Source organism: Peromyscus maniculatus, chromosome 17 (genome assembly GCF_049852395.1).
Source record: "Peromyscus maniculatus bairdii isolate BWxNUB_F1_BW_parent chromosome 17, HU_Pman_BW_mat_3.1, whole genome shotgun sequence".
Taxonomy (NCBI): domain Eukaryota; kingdom Metazoa; phylum Chordata; class Mammalia; order Rodentia; family Cricetidae; genus Peromyscus; species Peromyscus maniculatus.
Window position 1 is genome coordinate 6,900,015 of NC_134868.1, and position 22,174 is coordinate 6,922,188.

Below are 22,174 nucleotides of genomic sequence, written 5' to 3' on the forward strand. Positions count from 1 at the left end.
TATTATATACAGTCATATGATAGACGTGCTCAGGATTACTTATTAAATGGACAGATGGTCTCCATTACTGCATCTGGACTCAGACCCTGCTCTTCCTCAGGCTGCAGTTTCATCTGCTTTTGGCTTGGTCAAGTGAGCTGGAGAGTGACTGTCAACCTCCTGTTTCGGGGGGTGGTTCATGTGATGAGCCCCCTCCCCCAACACTGACCCACACATCTGCAGATCGAGCTCTTCCCCCAGTAGCCCCAGCTGCCTGATTGGAACTACTTGGTGCTCCACATAAAGAGATAACTATGGAGTGTTGTAGACACAATTTGGAGGGCATGTTAAAAGCTTACGTCTTGTTCCTACTTTGCAGTACAGCATTTTTTCTGTCTTTTAGACTGAAGCTCATTTTTGTATTGCTTCCTTATTTGACTTGTGTGCTGCTGCTGTGGTTAGAGGGCCTAGTGCATGCTAGAAAAGCAACCTTAAAGATTCAGATACATAGCTGGCCCTGATTTCTTTTTCTCCCTTCCCTCCCTTCTTTCCTTCTTCTGGTAGTGTCTCACTGTGGTCCAGGTGATCTTTGGACTCATAAAACTCCCGCTTCGAGCAGTAAGTGCTAGGGTTACAGTGTAGGACAAGACCCCAAGCTCTGCTTTCCCCTCCCCTATGCCCCTTTCCTTCGCCTTTACCCCCCCCCCCCACCTTTTGTCATGTCCTGTCTGCATTGAAAAGCTGAGGAGCCAGGGGCGATGACTTAGGTTTGTAATCTGGTTACTCGGGAGACTGAGGCAAAGTAATTGATTCCAATAGTTCAAATCAGTTTGGGCAACATAATGAGAACACACACACACACACACACACACACACACACACACACACACAATCTGATAAGACATATTTAAATTTTTCTGGAGGGTAGAATTAGATCAACCTTGCAAAAACATTGGGATATTATAGGTCAGTTAGAACCAAGATATTTTTATCCTCGGAAATTTGCTGCACCAAATAAAATTAACACCAAACTTTTTTTCATGTGCTTACTAACAATTTATGATTGATTTTAAATGATTTCCTTGTTTGCCCATTTTTTATGTTGAGGAGATAGTCTCTTACTGACTTATACAGCTCTTTGGATGCTGTTAGGATGTGCTAGAGTACATCCTGGAGTGTAGAATCCTGAAGGACTATTTTAATTATTGAATCTGTTTTAGAAAGGGTGGTTAGCAGTGTCTCCCTCGTTCCTTGATGAGCTATCTAATCTTGAATTTCCTTTTGTTTTTATGCATCTTTCCACTTTTATTTTGCAAAGCCGAGATTACATATTGACATCTTTCATTTATGCTTGATTTGATCCACTTGGGGGAGAACAGGCTGAGCTTTTTAACTGTGGGAAGTTTCATGTTAAAAATAAATTCTGAAGCTCCTGGTGATGAGGTTGAAACTGCGTGTCACTCAGCTGGGTTATCACTGCCCTGATGCCTGTAAAAACCAGGTCCCCAGTCATCACCCCTCAGTGGTCTCACCCTGTGCCTCTGTACCAGTAGGCATTTGGCCTCATTATGGCCAGCATTAAAGTCTTAGCACTTATGCCCAGGTTTGTGGTTATAATTTCAAGGAAGTCACTCTTTGCCATCCAAAGTAGCATTCCAGGAAGTCACTCTTTGCCATCTAAAGTAGCATTCCAGGATAGATTTTCTTGAATCTAATGAGTACATAAGGCTTTAAAGATGGTAAGGAGCATACCATACTGCTTTTCTTTCTCTTAAAGAGCTCCCTTTCCCTGAAACTGTATATGAGTTAGGACCACATATGATATGTGGATCTGCCTTGGCCAACCATTAATTTGTGGAGGTCAAGATTTCCAGATTCTGTAGTGGGTGGGATGGGACAGTACTGGAAATAGTTGTTTCATATGCTCTGCACTTTAATGTAGTGAACATTCATTTGGTGTAGGAACAATGTGTTTCTAATTTTTTGTACTTAGGATATATTATATAAGCACTTCTGTGAAGGATCTTTAATAAAGGTTTTCCAAGACCTAACTACCAAACACACCAATGGAAGATTAGACTTTGGTTTTGATTTTGGAGATTTACTAAAAGCTGGTCATGAAGTTGAAATATCATCCCTCAGAAGGCAGAGCGAAGGTTCCCGAGTCGTGGTTCAATGCACGCGGATCCCTCTCAGCTCCTGCCTTGTTTGCAGGGTGATTGTCCATTTAGGGACAAATTAGTGTCTCACTAACTTCAACAGTCATGTAATTAATGGCAGCTAAGGTTTTGTTTTTCCTTTGCACTATATTTAAAAGATTATAATGATTATTTTGAATTTTACCTTTGGGCTGTTACATTGTTTATGAATTTTGTTTCAAGATAAAGGATTGTTGCAATCCATTTGCTATTTTTAAAAAGTTGAAACTTGCTTTTTAGACATCTCAGTTCTTAAAAAGGAATAAGTGATATGGAATTGACCCAAGGAAGTTTTGAAAATCATGGCTGTGGCCTCCTAAGGAGCACTAATTCAGCAATCACTGAGGGAGCCCTGGGGGCTTTTGCACTTCAGAGAACACTTGGAAAGTACTGTTCTTCATATCAAGGTACACTGGAAGCGCTGGATAAAGGCATCTGCTTCCTTTTGTGGAAGTACCGCCCTGCCCTGGTCTTGGCATGTTCTGCTTTCAAGCAGAAGTACTGTAGACACCTTGGATGCTTCTTATGCTTGTTAAAAACTCAAGTTCTTCTAAGTCTCTCCAGTAACTCCGATTCTGTATGCTACGGTAATGAACTCCGAAGATGTGCAGATCTAGGTAGTCTCACTGTGAACAAGGAGAGACCAGGCCCCTTTCTAAGGACATGAGAGCTAGTGGTAAGGGATTTCTGAGATAAAGCGGAGTCATGGTAACTCCTGCTTGGTTGGATTTTCTCTATGAGTCCAATCACCGTGTTGGAGATGGTGTAACACACACCACTAGGAGATCGCCTGGCTCCTGTTACACCAGTTCAGCTCTGAGGACTGTGACCTAAAAAGCTGGGCACATGTGCAGAGAAGTTACAGATTTATTGTAGGGTTATTTGGGAATCATTAGAAAAGGGCAGCTGCTAGAAAAAGGGGGTGGCAAGTCTATTTTAGAGAGGAGAATTAAGGAAATTGTAGCAATGGTAGTTTCAGGGTTCTCTTCAGTTGCCTGTTAGCAGATTAAAGAAAGTATTGGGGGGATTTGGGTGTCCTCTCCAGCTGGTAGTGAGGTCTCAAGAATTGATGGTGGGAAGCAGACAAGGGCGCAGGCCAGCATGGACCATTTTCTAGTTTAGAGGAGACCGCATGGGTGGGGTTTTGAGGCTGGAGGAGTTGACGGTTAGTGAAACAGGAAGCCTGTGATGTTGCTGTAAGCCCAGGCATGAACATGGCGGGCACTCCCCAGCTCTCTGTTCTATTGGGATGCCTTTATGGGGAAATGCTGGTATGTGGAAAACAGACCTTGGACAAATCATTTAGAGGCCTGGGCTTTCATTAGTGGCAGGTATCAGATCTCCTAAATGTCCTTGTGCCATCTTGACACAAGCTAGTCATCTGAGGAAGGAGTCTCAGCTGAGGGAATGTCCCGATGAGATCCAGCTGTAAGGCATTTTCTCAATTAGTGATCAGTAGAGGAGGGGTCCAGCCCATGGTGGGTGGTGCCATTCATTGGGCTGGTGGTTCTGGGTTCTATAAGAAAGCAGACTGAGCAAGCCAGGGGAAGCAAGCCAGTAAGCAGCACCTCCATGGCCTCTGCATCAACTCCTCCAGGTTCAAGCCCTGCTTGAGGTCCTGTTCTGACTTACTCTAGTGATGGACTATGATCTGGAAGTACAAGCCAAATAAGCCCTTTCCTTCCCAACTTGCTTTTTTTTTTTTTTTTTTTTTTTTGTCATAGTGTTTTGTCACCACAGTGGAAAACCTTATCTTAGTGAGCATGCAGTGAATCATTACCTGTAGTTGCTAAACTGGAGAGAGATGAGTATACCGTCTGGTTGGAGTAGCAGATAAGTACCATGATGGCTGTAACACAGTAAGATTCCTGCGGAAATAAAGGCAGGGGCATGTGGCAGTCTTTTGAAGGCACATACTGGGTAGACTGGAAGGAAAGCATCCTCAATGAGGAGACTGTCTGGACCATGTTTCTGAGGATATGTTGGTAGGGGTGTTGGGAGGAAAACTGTTTTGACAGTGGCAGAAGCTGTGGTACTCTGCAAACATAGATTAAAGGAACAGTATCTTCAGAGGACAAATGATAAAGATTTGGGCAGGCAGAGACCAGTTTTAAAAATCATGCTAAAACTTGCTAACGTGTGGTCTTATTGATTAAAAATGATAGGTTGCTTCTTTACATTATGTGTTTAGGAGACAGGTAAGAGGTCACTGTGAGATAAGCCGAGAAAGGTAAGTCTGGGGAAAGTGTGTTCCCACATGTGTTCATAGTAATGGATATCAAGAAGCTATAACTAGAAGTGTTCTGGGGCCTCTCATGCAAAATACCTTTAAAGTATGGCTAGCCCATGCCGCTTTGCCCTCCATATTCCCTCTTTTCTCTTTTCTGCTCCCAAGAATAGTCAAGAGCTGAGGCAAGCACACTGGTAGGTGGAAAATTCTCCAACTGATGGCAGATCAACAGGCTCAAAGTAGCCAGGACCACTCAAGTTCTGAATCATCTGTCTAATTTTCACAGAAAATATTTGCTTAGGCGTGTGTGTGTGTGTGTGTGTGTGTGTGTGTGTGTGTGTGTGTGTGTAATGCAGATGCAGAATCATCTGTCTAATTTTCATAGAAAATATTTTGCTTAGGCCAATGTGTGTGTGTGTGTGTGTGTGTGTGTGTGTGTGTGTAATGCAGATGAATGCAGTATGTGTTTGTGCATGTGGGGCATGTATGTGCCAGAGTAGGTGAGTGGAGTTCAGGACAACTCTGTGGAGTTTGTTCTTTTTTCCACTTTTATGTGGGTTCTGAGAATCGAATTTAGGGCATCAGGCTTGTGTGTCAAGTGCTTTTTTACCCCACACGTCATCTTGCTGGTCCTTGACTTTTAAAACATTCTACGATGAGAATCTATCTATCTATGAGATAATACAATATTGTTTTTCTTCTGTGCCTGTCTTATTTTACTTAGCAAAATGTTCTTCATATTTATTTGTGTTGTTACAAATGACAGGATTCTTTTTTCTGAATAGTATTTCATTAGGTATTTATCTCACTTTTTTCCCCTCCATTTAATCCTCCAGAAATACTTAGGTTGTATCAGCATCTTGGATATTTTGAATAACAATACAAAAAACCCACAGGTGTCCTTTGTGTATTTAGGAACAGGATTGGTGGATTACGTGTTCATTCTATTTCTATGTTTGTAGGCGTCTCTATTCTGTTTTCCATAATGTCTTCACTTACTTGCATTCCTAGCAACAGTGTGCAGGGAACCTTCTTTTTCTTCCCAAATCCTCTCCGACACATCTTCGTTCTTTTGGTAATGACCTTTCTAGCAGGCATGAGGTGTTATCTAGAGGTTTGACCTTTTCCCCAAAATAATTAGTGTCTTAGTTGCTTTACTATTGCTGTGAAGAGACACCATGGCCAAAGCAATGCATAGAAGGAAGAGTTTATTGGGAGCTTGCTCACGGTTTCAGAGGGTTGGAGTCCTTGATCACCATGGCGGGGAGCATGGCAGCAGGCAGGTAGGGGCGTTGCTGTAGCTGTAGCTGAGGGCTTATCCTTTGATCCAAAGGCACTAGGCAGAGAGGGACACACTAGAAATTGTGTGGCCCTTTGAAACCTCCAAGCCTGTAGTGACACACCTTCCCCAACAAGGCCACTGCCCCTAACCCTTCCCAAACAGTTCTACCCACTGGGGAGAAAGTATTCAAACAGATGAGCTTATGGTGGCCATTCTCATTCAAACTGCAGTTAGTGATGCTGAGCATAGTTTCATGTACTTGTTGGCTATGTTTGTCCTTTTTTAAGCTTTTGAGACACGTCTATTAGTATACTCTGTCCATTTAAAAAAAAAGCCAAGTTATTTGTTTTCTTGGTATTGAGTTTTTTAAGATACATCATATTTATTAATTATCAGATGTTTGTTTTGCAAGTAGTTTCTCCCATTCTGTAAGTTCTTTATTCTATTAACTGATGTCTTTGCTGCACAGCATTTGAATTTGCTGTGCAGACTGTTTTCACATTCATGTGGTCCTACTTGTTTTTAATTTGAAATAATTATTTTTTGAGAATTTTGTATATGACTGCTGTCTTTAATTTTTATCCCTTCCTCTCCCCTTTTCAGCTCCTTCTGTTCTCCCTTTTAGTTTCATGCCTTTTTAAAATTATTATTGTACATATATACATATGCATATACAAATGCAAACTACTGAGTCCCTTTGTTGCCCCTTTTCCCTGTGAAGTGTGTAATTGTGTGAGTGTGTGTGCATGTGTGTGCGCGTGTGCATGCGTGCGTGCGTGCGTGCGTGCGTGCGTGTGTGTGTGTGTGTGTGTGTGTGTGTGTGTGTGTGTGTGTGTGTGTAGGACTGACTATGTGGAATTGGATAATCTATCAGGGACTTGTCCCTGCAGAAAGGCTCTCCCCAGCTCATTTCTTAGCAGCCTTTTTTTTTTTCTTTCTTTTATTTTGTCTGTGCTTTTGATGTCTCATACAAAAGTAAAGTAAAATAGCCTGTACCAGTGCCAAGAAGCTATTTTTTTGTGCTTTCTTCTAGTAGTTTTTAAAAGTTTTTGTTAAATATTTAAGACATTAATTATTTGAGTTGAACCAAATATTTTTAATGATAATAGTCTTATATTAGATGTTTACTATCTTCTTGACAGACTAGGAGTATAATCTTCATCACCCTGGTCATCGACACTTGGGCCTTTGTTCCTGTGACAGGACAATAACTTCCTCTTTGAAGATAAAATTTTGGGTACCAGGCTGGCCTAGAGCTCACCAAGATCTACCTGGCTCTGCTTTCCAAGTGCTTGGATTCAAGGCATGTACCAATAGCCCTGGAACATACTGTTTTTATGCAGTGTAGGGAGATATTTAAAGCAGGAGCCATCATAAAATGGCTTGAAATTTGGTGGGGCAGTTGGGTCCTGGCTGTCACTGATCACCACTTTCTCTGAACTTTTGCAGCAGACTGCAAGTGAGGATGGGGTTTGTGGTGGGGATTGAAGCAGTCCTGGGCGGAATATAAAACTACATTAGGAGTCTTCTGTTCCTTCTGGGATCATCTTTGACCTAGAGGCATGATACATTGACCCACAGGCCTAAGTGACTGTGAGCAGTGGATGGTGAGGTTGTGATGCCATTGTAATCTGATTAAAGAAATAGAAAATAGAAAAAATGCAGATATCCCTTCAAATAAGAGAATTCGTCTTCCTAAAAGCTTAGAAATGTTTAGGAATTTAGTTTTATTTTTGTTCGTGCAGTTAAGTTCTCTGACTAGTTAGACAACACTCCCCCCTGGTGGGCAGTGCCTGTGATGCTCTTGGGTATCACTTCCCCAGTTGGCAGCCAGCAGCTCTCCCACATTTGTTCTGAGGTCGGGGTAGGGGATAGGGGGTGGAGAGTGGGGGGGAGGGGGTAGAAGGAAGGGATAGAGGAAGGTAGAGAGTGGGTATCTTTGTGTCTTCTGCTTAAAGTAATTTGGAGGCTTAGTAAAATTCCAGTTTTACCTTAGGACCATTAGGAAATCATGAAATAAAGATGTAGAACTTTCAGACTTTAAAAATACTCACATTTAAAAGATAAGAGACATCAAAGAACTCTACTTCCTGTTAGACATTTTGGTGGGCCATCAAGAGAATCCAAGTGTGAGCTCAAGATGAACTAAGACAGTGTATGAGACAAGGGCCGGGATGGTGCTTGTTTTCTCAACTGTAATTTTTTTTAAAAAAAAAAATACTTCTGAAGAAATACTTACAATTGAGCATTCAGAAATAGAGAGATTGATGTGGAAGTTTCTAAATTGGATGCTTGTTAACTGATAATGTGTGTGTGTGTGTGTGTGTGTGTGTGTGTGTGTAATTTTTGGGTTCAATCTGCTTTCTCTCCTCCAATTAACTACTGACCTATATGCCTATACCCATATTTGTGTGTATTTATACCCACATATCTATACTTTCATCTCTGATATACACCTTTATAATTCTAAATAGCTATGCATTTATCTCTACATATCTATAATCTGCATATTTATACATTTATCTCTGACATTTATCTTTATAATTCTAAATATATAAAATGCTATCTGGGAATCTGGGAAGCAAAGGTTAATTGCCCAGTTTTAGAGTTCCTATAAGATACACTCTTCTGCTACTTTTCACATTGTTCTTTAGCATTCAGAAGGATCTGATGCAGTAGTCTCTATTTTGCAGATAAGGTGACTCAGACTCATCCTGGATAATTTACTACCTCAGGCCACATAGCAGCTAAGACCTGTTGCTGGCGTGCCAATTCAATTGTACATTCAGAAGCTGAGTTTTCTCAGCATGTCCTGCAGCCTTACAGACAAGTATGACTTAAAACAATTCTTTAACTTAAGGTTTTCCTGTCTCCTTGAGGGTTAGGGAATGAGGAGAGTGTATGAGTCTCTGCTTCCACTTCCAGTGAACCAAAGCTACTGCTTAAGTTCTATTTGTTTTACTTACTGAACTTCTGCAAAAAGTTTGAAGGAACATATTTTTTTTTTTCTTCTGCTAAGATAAAAACCAAAAACCTTTCTGGATATTGACTTACAGCCGCTTCTTTTATTTTTCTTTTGGAAGGGAAAGTATGTGTTTATAGCCCAAGACATCAGATTATTTAGTACAGATTGCATTCAGTTCTTAGCATTCCAAAGCTGATGACATGGCCATTAAGGGGGAAAACAAAGTCTTCATGGAGCATTCATTTCTGTCTTAAGAGGCCAAGGGGCATACATTCTTTGTTCCTTACAATTGGAGCACCTACCCCGCCACTTTTTCTTGTATAACATTCAGGACTCCAGGTTAGAGCCCCTACAACCCAGCCGGACATTGTAATGTCAGAAGATGAAAGTGAAAAATATGCAAAACATCGATCTTGATTGCAAGTTACAATTTCAACTCGCAATGCTGTCAAATAGAAATTTCTTGAAAACAAATACAAAATAAAAATGAAGCAAGAACCAGCATCCATTTACCTACTGCTAAATAATCTCTCTCTGTAGCTGGAGTTTTCTCCAGTTCCGCTCTGGCCCGTGGACCCAAGTAAACACACAGAGGCTTATATTAATTAAAACTGTTTGGCCATTAGCTCAGGCTAACTGTTGACTAGCTCTTACACTTAGATTAACCCATAATTCTTATTTATGTTTGGCCACATGGCTTGGTACCTTTTCCCAGTTCTGCCTTCACATCTTGCTTTTCATGGCGGTGGCTGGCAGCATCTCCTGACTCAGCCTTCCACTTCCCAGAATTCTCCTCTTTCTTTGTCCCACCTGTACTTCCTGCCTGGTTACTGACCAATCAGCACTTTACTTATTAACCCATCAGAGCAACACATTCACAGCATACAGATATCCACAGCATCTGTCTTTGTTACTCTTGCTGTCAGAGACTGAAGTACCTAGGGATCATTTATTAAGCTGCTGGTATTAATAAGAACAGGGCCATTAACGTACAGATAACCTTAATTTTACTATATGAGGAACTTAACAGTATTATTATTCATAAATGTTCCTGTTGTTTAAAATTGAACCTTGAGATATGATAGAGGTAGCATAATGTAAAACAAAACAAAATACCTTATCTTTTGAAAGACTGAGCCTTGCCCTAGAACCCAGGCTGATCTTGAGTTCCACTGTCTAGCTCAGGCTAGCCTTAAATTCACCATCCTCTGCCTTAGTTTCCCAAGTGCTGGTATTATACACCTGTGAGTAGGAAAAATCAGTTTAATGTTTAACTTTTTGACAGTTAGTAACTAAATATTTCAAATTTGGGCCTTTTAGTTTTCCTTGAAAGAACTGCCATGGTGAACTTAGAGTTAATCATGGTTAAAATAAATAGAATTAAACATTGAGACCTATTTAAAACCTTTAATTACAGGAAAATGGCTAGAGACTCTTTTATGTGGTAACATGTTTTCCATAATTTGTTGGGAACTGAGGTACATAGTTTGGATTTTTATATCTAGATAGTTTAAAAGAAAAGAAGGACCAGTAGGTTATTAAATAAAAATCCTAGCACTAGGAATGGGCTATCTTCCTATGAGTAGTTAGTTGGTCAGGGAGACCCCCAAGCCCCCAAAATGATACAAGTCATTGCTACAGCTGTTGGTTGCCCACCAGAACTAGATGACAGGATCCTATTGCTGAAGACATCACATACTTTGGTTTCAGAACAGAGAAATCAAGCTGGAATTGAGCTGGAAGCTTCCTCTCTGCTGTCTAGATTTCACAGTGGCAAAGGAGGGTGCTATTCAGGTGGGTGGGGGAGAATTGTCATCAGTAATCTTCCTCAGCTGTGGGCTCTGAGTGCTACACTATCAGCTTGCTGGACAAGATGTGCCCAGTGGTACAATAATGACATGACTGTTAGGAGATAACTAACAACTTTCTAATTGGATTGAAGCTTTCTAGGGAGCAGGGGAATTCACACCTAGTACTGTAAGCCCTGAAGTCAATAGCCAGTTGCTGGGGAGGCCATGCACCCTAAGGCTGTTGTTTTGCTAAGTGGATGTGTTGTCAAACTGCCTTACTTAATATTTATATTTATGTCCATAGATTAGTGGTGCTGTATGCTTCGGTCACTGAAGCTTCTCTTTTGCAATGGGTGGCAGGTTCTGCAGAGACTCAGAACTGAGAACAAATAATCAGTGACTGCTCAGCCTTAACTGGGATGTCTTCATTATCTCAAGTCTCGGGACATCAGAAGAGGCAAACAGAATGTTATAGCCAGAGGAAGGAGAGAAATAGGCTTTTGTCCTCTGGGCGTGGCACAGCTGTTATACTCTTAAATTCTCAATAGCTATATCACCTGCATAATATCTACAGGCGGTTAATGGTTTCTGAGGAGAGAGATTTTCTTTCCTGGCATAGCCAAGGTAAGTTGCCTAAGCTCCTATCTGGAGACCTACTTTCAACGTCATTGGGTCACAAAAGAAAGAGACCTAAAAGTAGAAGGGAGACTAGTGAAAAGAGAAAGGGAATCAGTGGGATCAGGAGAGGACTAAGAGAAGGTAGAAGGGGTGCGTATGATTAAAATATGTTTAATGCATATATGAAGATATCATCCGTTGTTATGTTTAAGTAATTGTCTTAGTTAGGGTTTCTGTTGCTGTGAAAAGACTCCATGACCTCAGCAACTCTTATAAAGAAAATGTTTAATTGGGGTGATTCACTCACAGTTTCAGAGGTTTCATCTTTTATCATCATGACAGGGAGCATGACAGCATGCAGGCAGATGTGGTGTTGCAGTATTAACTGAGAGTCCTACATCTTGCAGGCAACAGGAAATTGAATGACACATAGGTGTTATCCTAATTAAGCATAGAAAACTTAAAAGCCCACCCCCCACAGTGACATAATTCCTCTATCAAGGCCATACCTACTCCAACAAAGCCACACTTCCTAATAGTGCCACTCCCTATAAGATAATTGGGGCCAGTTATATTCAAACTACCACAGTATTACATGCTTATTAAAAAAAAACAGAAAGGGATCTTCAACACTTTTAATTAACTTATACAAATATTTTGAGTCTGCTGTTTATCTTGCATTGCTAATCTTGACTCGTAAGGAGCTAATGAATTAACAAGCAGGACAACATTCATACTAGGAACCATTTAATAGGAAATGATACATAATTTAGTGTCAAATGATTGATACAAATCTCATGGAAGGGTGATTAATTCTGTGCTAAGAGCCCTTATACAAACAGAGGAGCTTCTGCAAGGTGAAGGAAAATAAGTGCCAGCAGCATTCCATATCCTCAAATACAACTACAAGTGGTTGTGTTGGAGATGAAGATCAACAGTGATCCTGGGGCCTATGTGGTCAGCAGCTGGATAGAGGAAGAGGGGAGTGCAAGGGCTCCGGGGCGTGGGGGGACTATGAGGGGGTGCTTTTTGTTCTTTGCTTGGAAGGGTAGGTGTCAAATGGAGGACAAAAATGAGAAGAATGTGCTACTCTGGGAGCAGGTGAGAGTGAGTATAGGATTGTGTGGAGGACGGTCCAGTGCTGACGCAGGTAGAGAGGTGAGGGAGTCACGAATTGATCATTGAACTAAAGTATCAAGTAAACAAGCAGTGGTGATCCAGGGAATGTGTGAGATCCACAGAAAACCTGTGCTGAGCCTTTTCACAGAGGCCTCCAGAGTGGTCCAGGAAGTGCTGAAGGAACTAGAAATCCTGAAGACTGGTTACATTCTTCCTCTCCTCTCCATGTCTTTGCTCTTCGCTATAAATTTCCCCTTTTTCCATTGATTATAATTTTTAAAAATATTTTTATTTTGTTTTGTCTGCATGTATGTCTATGCACAATATTTGTGATTTGTCCTTGGAGTCTAGAAAAGGGTGTCAGATCTCCTGGAACTGGAGTTACACACTGTTACTAGCTACCATGTGGTTACTAGGATTCAAAACCTAGTCCTCTGGAAGAGCAGTCAGTGTTTAACCACTGAGCCATCTCTTCAGCCCTTGTTTATGTTTTTTGATACTAGAGTATAATAGTTTGCATCTAAAACAAACTGCCACATGCTTTTAATACAGTGAAATTTCTATAAGTGTCTTATATCAAAATGGAAATTTAATTTAGGCTGTGAGCAGATAATATGAGACCTTCTGAGGCATTTTTTTTTAGCTTTTTAAAAATAAGCCCTTTTATGCAAACTTTGTATAAATATTTGTGTGTATTATCTATAGGAGGAAGATTGAAAGGGTTTTCAGTGTGATTTCTCTTAGATCTAGGTAGCAGAAAACGGTTTAAGGATTAAGTTATATCTTCCTAGTCCTAGAAATCCAAAGTTAATCATTCCTCTAGGATGTTTACTATAAAATTACAAAATAGGTGTTTCAGAGTAGTTCCCATGAAAATATGATATTGCAGTTGATTTTAGAAGACCTCATGCTGGGAAGATCAAAAGGATTAGCCTATACTTTTTTTCTTTTGAAAAATGGTATAATTACTATGAAGAGAGAACTTTCTTTAATCTTTATAAACATGAAGAGGGTTAGAATTGTTTCATGCCTATATATCCACGGATGGCTGTGGATGGTAAGATGCTATGGTAGTTATCTAGGATGTTACATAGACAGCCTAGGCCAGTGAGATAAAGGTCACTAAGCAAGACAATATAAAATCATGACAATGAAAGGGCCTCAGGTAAAAGTGCAGGCCACATGTATTAGGGCTCAGTAAAATGAGGGATACGATTTGTTATGGGGATGGGAAGAGTGGAGCATAGTTACATATAGGGAAATAACTTGGAGCAAAGATCTGGAAGTGACTATGTTGCTCACAGTTGACCATTGGAGAGGCAGCATTCTCTTTCTTTAACAGAATGGACCCTTCATCCTGGCATCCTGGCTTCTGGTACTGGCTATAAGTTACTGAGCTACTCTGTGTTCCCCCCCCCCACTCTCTTTTTTAATGCAGAAAGCCAGAAAGAATGCAGTAGTGAGAGTAATAAGTGAAAGAGTTAATGGTCCAGTCACTGAAGGGCTCTAATAATAAGGTCAAGCAGGAGCTGGCACGCTAGGTATGGCCCTTGGGCCAGTTCTGTGGCCTTTGTAGGTACTGTCTTATTGGAGTGTAGTCTTGTGTTAATCTACTGTGGTTTATGGCTGCTTTTGCTACTTTGGCAGAGTTATTACTATGGAGACCCCAAAGCTTAAACTATTTGCTTTTGAGATAGGGTTTTGTTATGTAGCCTCTGTTGGCCTCCTGTAGTCCATGCTGGCTTAGAACTCATGGCAGGCTTCCTTCTGTTTTTCAAGTGCTCAGCTTATAGGCCTGTGCCAGTATGCATGACAATTATCTGATCTTTTAAGGAGAAAGTGCTGATCCCTGAGTTAAAGAATTACAGATTTAACGTCAGTATGTAGGGAATCGGTTTCCAATCTCTGTTTAGTTTTGCTTTGGGGAAGGGAGGCACAAAACTGGACAGTGGTGACAACATTGCCATCAGAAGTATGGCGCTCAACACACACCGTACAAGCATACAGAAAATGACTGATTAGAAAGGATAGTGATACTTACCATGATTATTTTTTCTCTTTTCGTTTTTCCCTCAAGACAGAGTCTCACTCTATAACTCTGTAGAACAGGCTGGCTGCGAACTCACAGAGATCCACCTGCCTCTGCCTTCCAAGTGCTGGGATTAAAGGCGTGCTCCCAGCTACAAGATGTAGAAAACTAGGCGCAGTGGAGGATATCATTCGTCAGGTTTGTGGTTAAGAGTGTTAATTTCTAAGGAATACTCTGTGCTCTAGAGAAGTATAAGAGCACAGATGCACGAGACATCAAGAAAATGACTATAGTCATGGTGAAGACAAACAGGGAGACCTGAAGTATGAGCCTGGAGCAGCGCGCCTTCTCTCCGCCCTCCGGCCACTCCTGACCACCGCACCCCCTCTGCCACTCCCCAGGGAGTAAAGGTTGCAGGGGATTGGGATCGGGAGCGAGCCAGCAGGTCAGTCCACCGAGAAAGGAGCGCGGAGGAACCGGGACCAGTCCGGAAGATTGCACCAGCAGCAGTGCACTGGTGCACCAAGAGTGCACAGGGGAGTGAGGAGCCAGGCCTCTGAGAGCCCTGACCCAGCATCCCGAGAGGCACCCCTGGCTCCTCCTCGGGCCTGCGGGGACATGTCATACAGAGAGCTCTACAAGGGTCAGGATCCCTGACCCAGATGAAGTGTGGTGTTCTGCTGAATTAACCAAGGAATACAAAGAGGGGGAATAAGAGTCTGCAGCTGACTGGAAGATGACACACAATTTGGGAATATTCAAATCATGTCCAAAGTAATAGTTGCGATTCTTATGGATCCAGATATCTTAGTAGGAGAAAATGACCTTACGCACTCAGCCATCTCCATGAGCCTGCAGTTCTGCAAAACCTAAAGGTCCATTTCCTGGAGTCCAACCACATCTACACTTATTGTGTATTGTGCTTGTTGCCATCAATCCATATGAGCAGCTGCCAAACTATGGACAAGATGTCATCTATGCCTACAGTGGCCAAAATATGGGTGACATGGACCCCCATGTCTTTGCCATGGCAGAAGAAGCCTATAAGCAGATGGCCAGAGATGAAGAGAACCAATCGATCATAGTCAGCTGAGAGTCTGGAGCAGAGAAGACTGTGTCAGCCAAGTATGCCATGTGCTATTTTGCCAGGGTTGGTGGCTCAGCCAGTGACATCAACATTGAAGAGAAGGTCCTGGCATCCAGTCCCATCATGAAGGCCATTAGGTAATGCCAAGACCACTTACAACAACAATAGCAGCACTTTGGGAAGTTCATTGGGATTGTCTTTGATAAAAAGTACCACGTCGTCATCAGAGCCAACATGAGGATGTACTTGCTGGAGAAGTCCAGGGTGGTCTTTCAGGCTGATGATGAGAGGAATTACCACATCTTTTACCAGCTTTGTGCAGTTGCCAGCCTTCCTGAATTTAAAGAGCTTGCTCTAACATGTGCAGAGGACTTTTTCTACACATCCCGTGGAGGAAACATGACCATCGAGAGTGTTGATGAGGCAGAGGACTTTGAGAAGGCTCGACAGGCCTTCACACTTTTTGGAGTGCTGGAGTCTCATCAGATGAGCATCTTTAAGGTAATTGCTTCCATTTTGCACCTGGGAAGTGTGGAGATTCAGGCCGAGCATGATGGGATTCCTGCAGCATAACCACCCCAGGACAAACACTTAGGCAACGTCTGCCGCCTGCTGGGAGTGGGGCACAGTCAGATGGAGCACTGACTGTGCCATCACAAGCTGGTCACCACCTCAGCGACCTAGGTCAAGACCATGTCCCTGCAGCAGGTGGTCAAGGCACGTGCTGCCCCGGCCAAGCACACCTGCGCCCAGGTGTTCTCCTGGATTGAGGAGCACATCAGCAAGGCCCGCACTCCCCGTCCCTTAAGCAGCACTCCTTCCTTGGGGTCCTGGATATCTATGGGTTTGAGACCAAGAGTACCAGCTTCCAGAAGTTTTGTGTCAACTGTGCCAATGGACAGCTCCAGCAACAGTTCAATTGGTATATTGTTCAAGCTGGAGCAAGAAGAATACAGGACAGAGCAGATCCCATGGACCTTGATTGGCTTTTATAATAACCAACCTTGCACAGACTTCATAGAAGCCAAGGTGTTGGATGAAGTGTGTAAGGTCCCCAAAGGAGCTGATCAAGACTGGGCCCAGAAGCTCTGTGAACGACACTTCAACAGCCAGCACTCCCAGAAACCGCGCATGTCCAACACAGCCTTCATTGTCATCCATTTTGCAAGGACAAGGTAGAGTACCTTTCAGATGGTTTTCTGGAGAAAAATAGGGATATGGTATATGAAGAGCAGATCAACATCCTGAAGGCCAGCAAGTTCCCACTTGTTCTGTGATGACAAGGACTCTGTTCCTGCCACCAACACAACTAAGAATTGATCATCTTCAAAGATCAACATTCGTTCTTCCAGACGCCTTGTTGGAGACCTTAATAGGTCTCCAACAAGGAGCACAAGAAATCCGTGGGCTGCCAGTTCTGCACTTCCCTAAACCTGCTTATGGAGACCCTGAATGCCACAACTCCACACTACATTCGATGCCTCAAGCCCAGTGACGAAAATCTCCTCTTCCACTTTGACCGTGCAGCAGCTCAGGGCCTGCAGAGTATTGGAGACCATTAAGATCAGCGCAGCTGGCTACCCACCCAAGTGGACCTCCCATGACTTCTTCAACTGGTATCAGGTGTGGATGAAGAAGAGCGAGTTTGGGAGCGATGGACATGATGAGAGTCTCATCAAGGATCCAGGCAATTTCCGTTTGGCTGCACCAAGATCTTCTTCCGGGCAGGCCAGGTGGCTTACCTGGAGAAGCTTCAGGCAGATAAGTTCCAGGAAGCCACTATCATGATCCAGAAGACAGTCATGGGCTGGCTGCAGAAAGTAAAGTACTGTAGGCTGAGGGCAGCTACCTTAACCCCGCAGAGGCTCTACAGAGGACACCTGGCCCACAGGCTGGCTGAGCACCTGTGGAGAACCCATGCAGCCATAGTGTTCCAGAAGCAGTACCAGATACAGCGGACCTGCCTGGCCTACCGGAGAGTCTGCTGGGCTGCAGACATCATCCAGTCCTTCACTCGGGTCATGTTTGTGCGAAGAAACTACCTCCAAGTCCTCAAGGAGCACAAAGCCACCATCGTCCAGAAGTATGCCTGGGGCTGGGTGGCACATAGACATTTCCAGCAGCAGTGGGATGCAGCCATTATCTATCATCCAGTGTGCCTTCCAGATGCTCAAGGCCAAGCAGGAGCTGAAGGCTCTCAAGATTGAGGCCTGCTCTATAGAACATTTGAAACACCTCAATGTGGGCATGGAGAACAAAGTGGTCCAGCTACAGCAGAAGATTGATGACCCGGAACAAAGACTTCAAGACTCTGTCAGAGCAGTTTGCAGTTACTTCCACACATGCCATGGAGGTGGAGAAGCTGAAGAGGGAGCTGGCACATTACCAGCAGAACCAGGAGGCTGATGCCAGCCTGCAGCTGCAGGAGGAGGTGCAGAGCCTGCACACTGAACTACAGAAGGCCAAGTCGGAGCACAGGGTCTTAGGGGATGCCCACAGCAGGGAGAATGGCGAGCTGAGAAAGTGAGTTGCAGACCTGGAACATGAAAATGCTCTTTCAAAGGACGAGAAACACCTTAATAAACAGATCCTGGGCCAATCAAAAGCTGAATCTTCCCAGAGTCTGTGGAGGAGAACCTCTTGATGAAGAAGGAGCTGGAGGAGGAGAGGTTCAGGTACCAGAACCTCCTGAAGGAATACTCCCGGCTGGAGCAGAGATATGAGAACCTCTGAGACGAGCAAACTTCGGGCTACAGGAAGAACCCATCAAATCAAAGTAGCTTAGAATCTGATTCCCATTACCCCTCCATTTCCACTTCTGAGATTGGAGACACTGAGGATGCCCTTCAGCAGGTGGAGGAGATTGGTGTAGCAAAGGAAGCGATGGACATGACCGTCTTCCTGAAGCTGCAGAAGAGAGTGTGGGAACTTGAGCAGGAGAGGAAGGAGCTGCAGGCGCAGCTAGAAAAGGAGCAGCAGGACAGCGAGAAAGAACAGATGGAACAACAAAACAATGGCTGCGATGTGGACCAGGATGCACATCTGGCCTACAACAGTCTGACGAGACAAGAGCTTGAGCTGGAGAACAAGAAGCTGAAGAACAACATGAATGAGCTGAGGAAAGCTGTCACTGGCCAAGTTGTCCATGCAGGACAACTCCACTCACAGCTCCGCAGACGGCTGCAGTCTTCTACTGAATCAGCTCAAGCTGGCCAATGAGGAGCTGGAGGTCCGCAGAGAGGAGGTGCTGATCCTCAGGACCCGGATCATGAACACTGACCAGCGCTGACTGGCTGGCAAGCATATGGAGCCAAACATCAATGCCAGAACAAGTTGGTCCAACAGTGAAAAACATGTGGACCAGGGAGATGCCATTGAGGCCTATCGTGGTGTCTGCCGGACAAACAGGTTGCTCTAGGCACAGCTGCAGGCCCAGAGCCTGGAGCATGAGAAGAGGTGGAATATCTCAAGGCCCAGGTGGAGGCCCTGAGAGAGGAGATGGACAAGCAGCAGCAGACCTTCTGCCAGACCCTGCTGCTCTTCCCACAGGTCCAGGTAGAGTTTGGGGTCCAGCAGGAGATAACTCGACTCACCCATGAGAACCTAGATTTTAAAGAATTGGTAGAAAAGCAGGAAAAGAATGAGAGGAAGCTGAAAAAGCAGCTGAAGTACACGAAAAACATTGGCCCAGAGTGACAGGAGGCACCACGAACTCACAAGAGAGGTCACAGTCCAGAGAAAAGAGAAGGACTTCCAAGGCATGCTGGAGTACCACAGAGAGGACGAGGCCCTCCTCATCCGGAACCCGGTTACAGATCTGAAGCCCCAGATGCTGTCGGCACTGTGCCCTGTCGGCCTGCATACATCCTCTACATGTGTATCAGGCATGCAGATTACACCAACGATGACCTCAAGGTACACTCGTGGCTGAGCTTCACCATCAATGGATTAAGAAAGTCCTCAAGAAACACAATGACGTCTTTGAGATGACATTCCGGTTATCTGACACCTGCCGCTTCCTTCACAGTTTGAAGCAGTACGGTGTGGGTGAGGCCTTCATGACACAGAGCACTCCAAAGCGGAATGAGCACCATCTCAAGAACTTTGACCTCACTGAATGTAGGCAGGTGCTAAGCGACCTTTCCATTCAGATCTATCAGCCCTTCATTAAAATTGCAGAGGGCTTCTTACAACCTATGATCGTTTCTGCCATGTTGGAAAATTCTCACTTTTTTTGGAAGTCAGTTGTTTGCACTTCCTCCTTACTCAGTTAATATCATTTCCTTCTTGGGTCTCCGAGGGAGCTGAAGATTAGATAGTTATAGTTTTCCTTGTTAACAAATTCAAAAAAGAAACTCACTAAAGAGGTGGAAAGTGTGTAAATTCAAAAACCTCAAAAGATAGTTTTCAGTTTAATACAAGTTAGGATAGAAAGTGAATTAGGTACATTTTGGACTCACCAAAATAGGATCAATAATGGAGTATTTTCTCTGAATATGTCAAATGTTAATGGACTGGACATTGTTAATGTAATTCTTGACTGTATATATTATATACACTTACTGTACTTATTGTATATAGTTTTTCTTATATTGTAACCTTTTATTATTCTAGACAAAAAAGGAAATGTGGTGATATATTGTGTACTCTAATAAAATTTGCCTGAAGATCAGAGGACAGAACAAGCCACTAGATTAAACATAGATGCCATGGACATGTTGTCCACACTGTCCTCAAACTCACAGTGTTCTCCTAGTCTCTGAGTTCTAAAATTACACCAAGCTTGAAATCAAATTTTGCAATTAGTTTTTCAGTATAATTAAAATAGTTAGTAACTGTGGGGAAACGTGAGACACTTGCCTCACAAAGTTGATTTAAGATGAAAACTGACAGATATCCCATGTAACTATATGTTGCAGTCATGAAATGACATTCCAGTAAGTCTCTACACTGATACTACTAGTCATAATCATGACTCCACATGGTCGTCTTAGGTGTCCAGACCAGACTTTTCTCCTAAGCTTCGGTCTACCTCACTCTTCTATTGACTGGGAACATTGGATCTAATGAGACTATGTCACAGAAAAAAAAAGAAAGAAAGAAAATTCAATCATTAGTAAATTCAGAAGTACCTGTAAACCTGCTAAGCCAGACATCTGAGGTAGAAGTCTAAAGTTAGACTCTGATTTTAGAACCAGGAGAGAAAACAAGGTAACTGCAGATGAGTTGTATTATGTTGACTACCAGAGTGCATCAAGTCATATATAATAGGAATCCTACCAAATGGACCCAGAGCTCTCCAGACTCCATTTCCACATGTTTGGTGATTGCAGTTAGACTTGCTTTAGACTTGCTTCAGAAAAGAAGTATACTAAGAGCATTTAATAGAAGGGAAGTACTGGGATATAGCCCAGACCTCAGCCAGCCACTGAGCTTTTGATTGTGAGTCAGTTAAGATGGTGTAAGTTACATATATTAGAAAACTGAAGTGAGATAACTTGAGTTTATTCCCTCTCGTACAAAGGATAATAGGGCTGCAAGATTCTTTGGTGGGTATTTGATGGGGTTCTTTTTTGCTTTTCTACCTGGTGGGATGCTCGTCATTCGGGATGACTGCTTCAATACTGGTCCCCTCTTCTCTAGTGCATGCTTAAGGAAAAAGGGGAGCATAGGGTGTCTATTCGTCTCTCTCTCTGTGTAAGGAATCTTGGATGGCTGCCACCAATTTCAGATCGCATCTCATTGGGAACTGGTGATTTGTGGACTGGTTAATATTTGGATGAGGTCAACAAAGGCTGTTCTTTCTGCCTTTCCAGTAACCCTCCTCTGGAAAAAATAATCCTACCAGGTTTCCTTAGTGAGAGTTTTGGAAAGGGAAGAACTGGCCAGTTTAGTTCAAAATAAGCTAGTCATGGTGGCACACACCTGTACACTCAATAGTCAGGAGACTGGGGCAGGAAGATGAGGGGTTTATGACCATCTTGGGCTATTTAGTGAGACCTGCCCCTACCCCAAGAAATAGAAGTTATCGGTAATTATTGTTATAATTATTACTGCTGAGCTTTTACTGGATATAGTAGGAGATATAGTAAAACCACTCATCTGAGTGGTTTATTTGTATGCATGCTTTATTTAATCTTTAGAATAACCCTATTTATGGTTTTTGAATGAAGAGGCTGAGGACTATAAAGGTGAAATAACTTTCTTAAAGTGACATAGTTATAAGGTAATGAAGTCTAGATTACAAGACCAGATCATGTGCTTTTACCACAGTGTTATACTAATCAATAAGCTAAGCATCCCTAGCTTAGAGGTCAAGAGACTAAAGCTGGGAGATCTTAAGCCATTTCCCCAATGTAAGACAGGCTGTCAGCTGTGAGGCTGAACTTCTGAGCTTTATTTCTGTTACTTAGTCTGCTGTCCCTGGGTACGCCATCTAATCTTTGTCCTCCTGTTTATGAATTAGTCTTCTTGAGGGATGGGCCTATTTGGTTTGCTATACTTTCAAACCCTGAAAAATAATAATCTTCTTTTATAATTCTTTCTTTGGCATTCAGGCTTCTGGAAGGGGTATAGCTTAGTGGTACAGAGGGTGGACTTTAGAGCCATAGTGCCGTGTTTGAGTTCCAGTGGTCCAGTCTTACTCACCTGGTCTGAGATGACTCACACCTCTTTTGTATGTTAGTGGTCTCATCTATAAAATGGGTTAATAAGAGTAGCTATCCCAGAGGCTGCTGGAAGGATTAGATGAATTCACAAAATGAACCTGCTTAGTGTGGTGTCTTCCTAAACAGTTTCCAATCTAATAGATTATTTATAAAAATGGACATTCTGAATTAAAGCGAACATGTTTTCTGGCACCTGGTTCGTTGCTGCT

General features: G+C 42.9%; 1 protein-coding gene and 1 pseudogene across 5 annotated transcripts in view; both read left to right on the forward strand.

The window, feature by feature from the left end:
- Psd3 (pleckstrin and Sec7 domain containing 3) overlaps positions 1 to 22,174 on the forward strand; it is a 539,468-nt gene that overhangs the window by 223,145 nt on the left and 294,149 nt on the right. The gene's annotated exons all lie outside the window — the stretch shown is intronic.
- LOC143269132 (unconventional myosin-Vb pseudogene) lies at positions 12,122 to 20,640 on the forward strand (annotated as a pseudogene).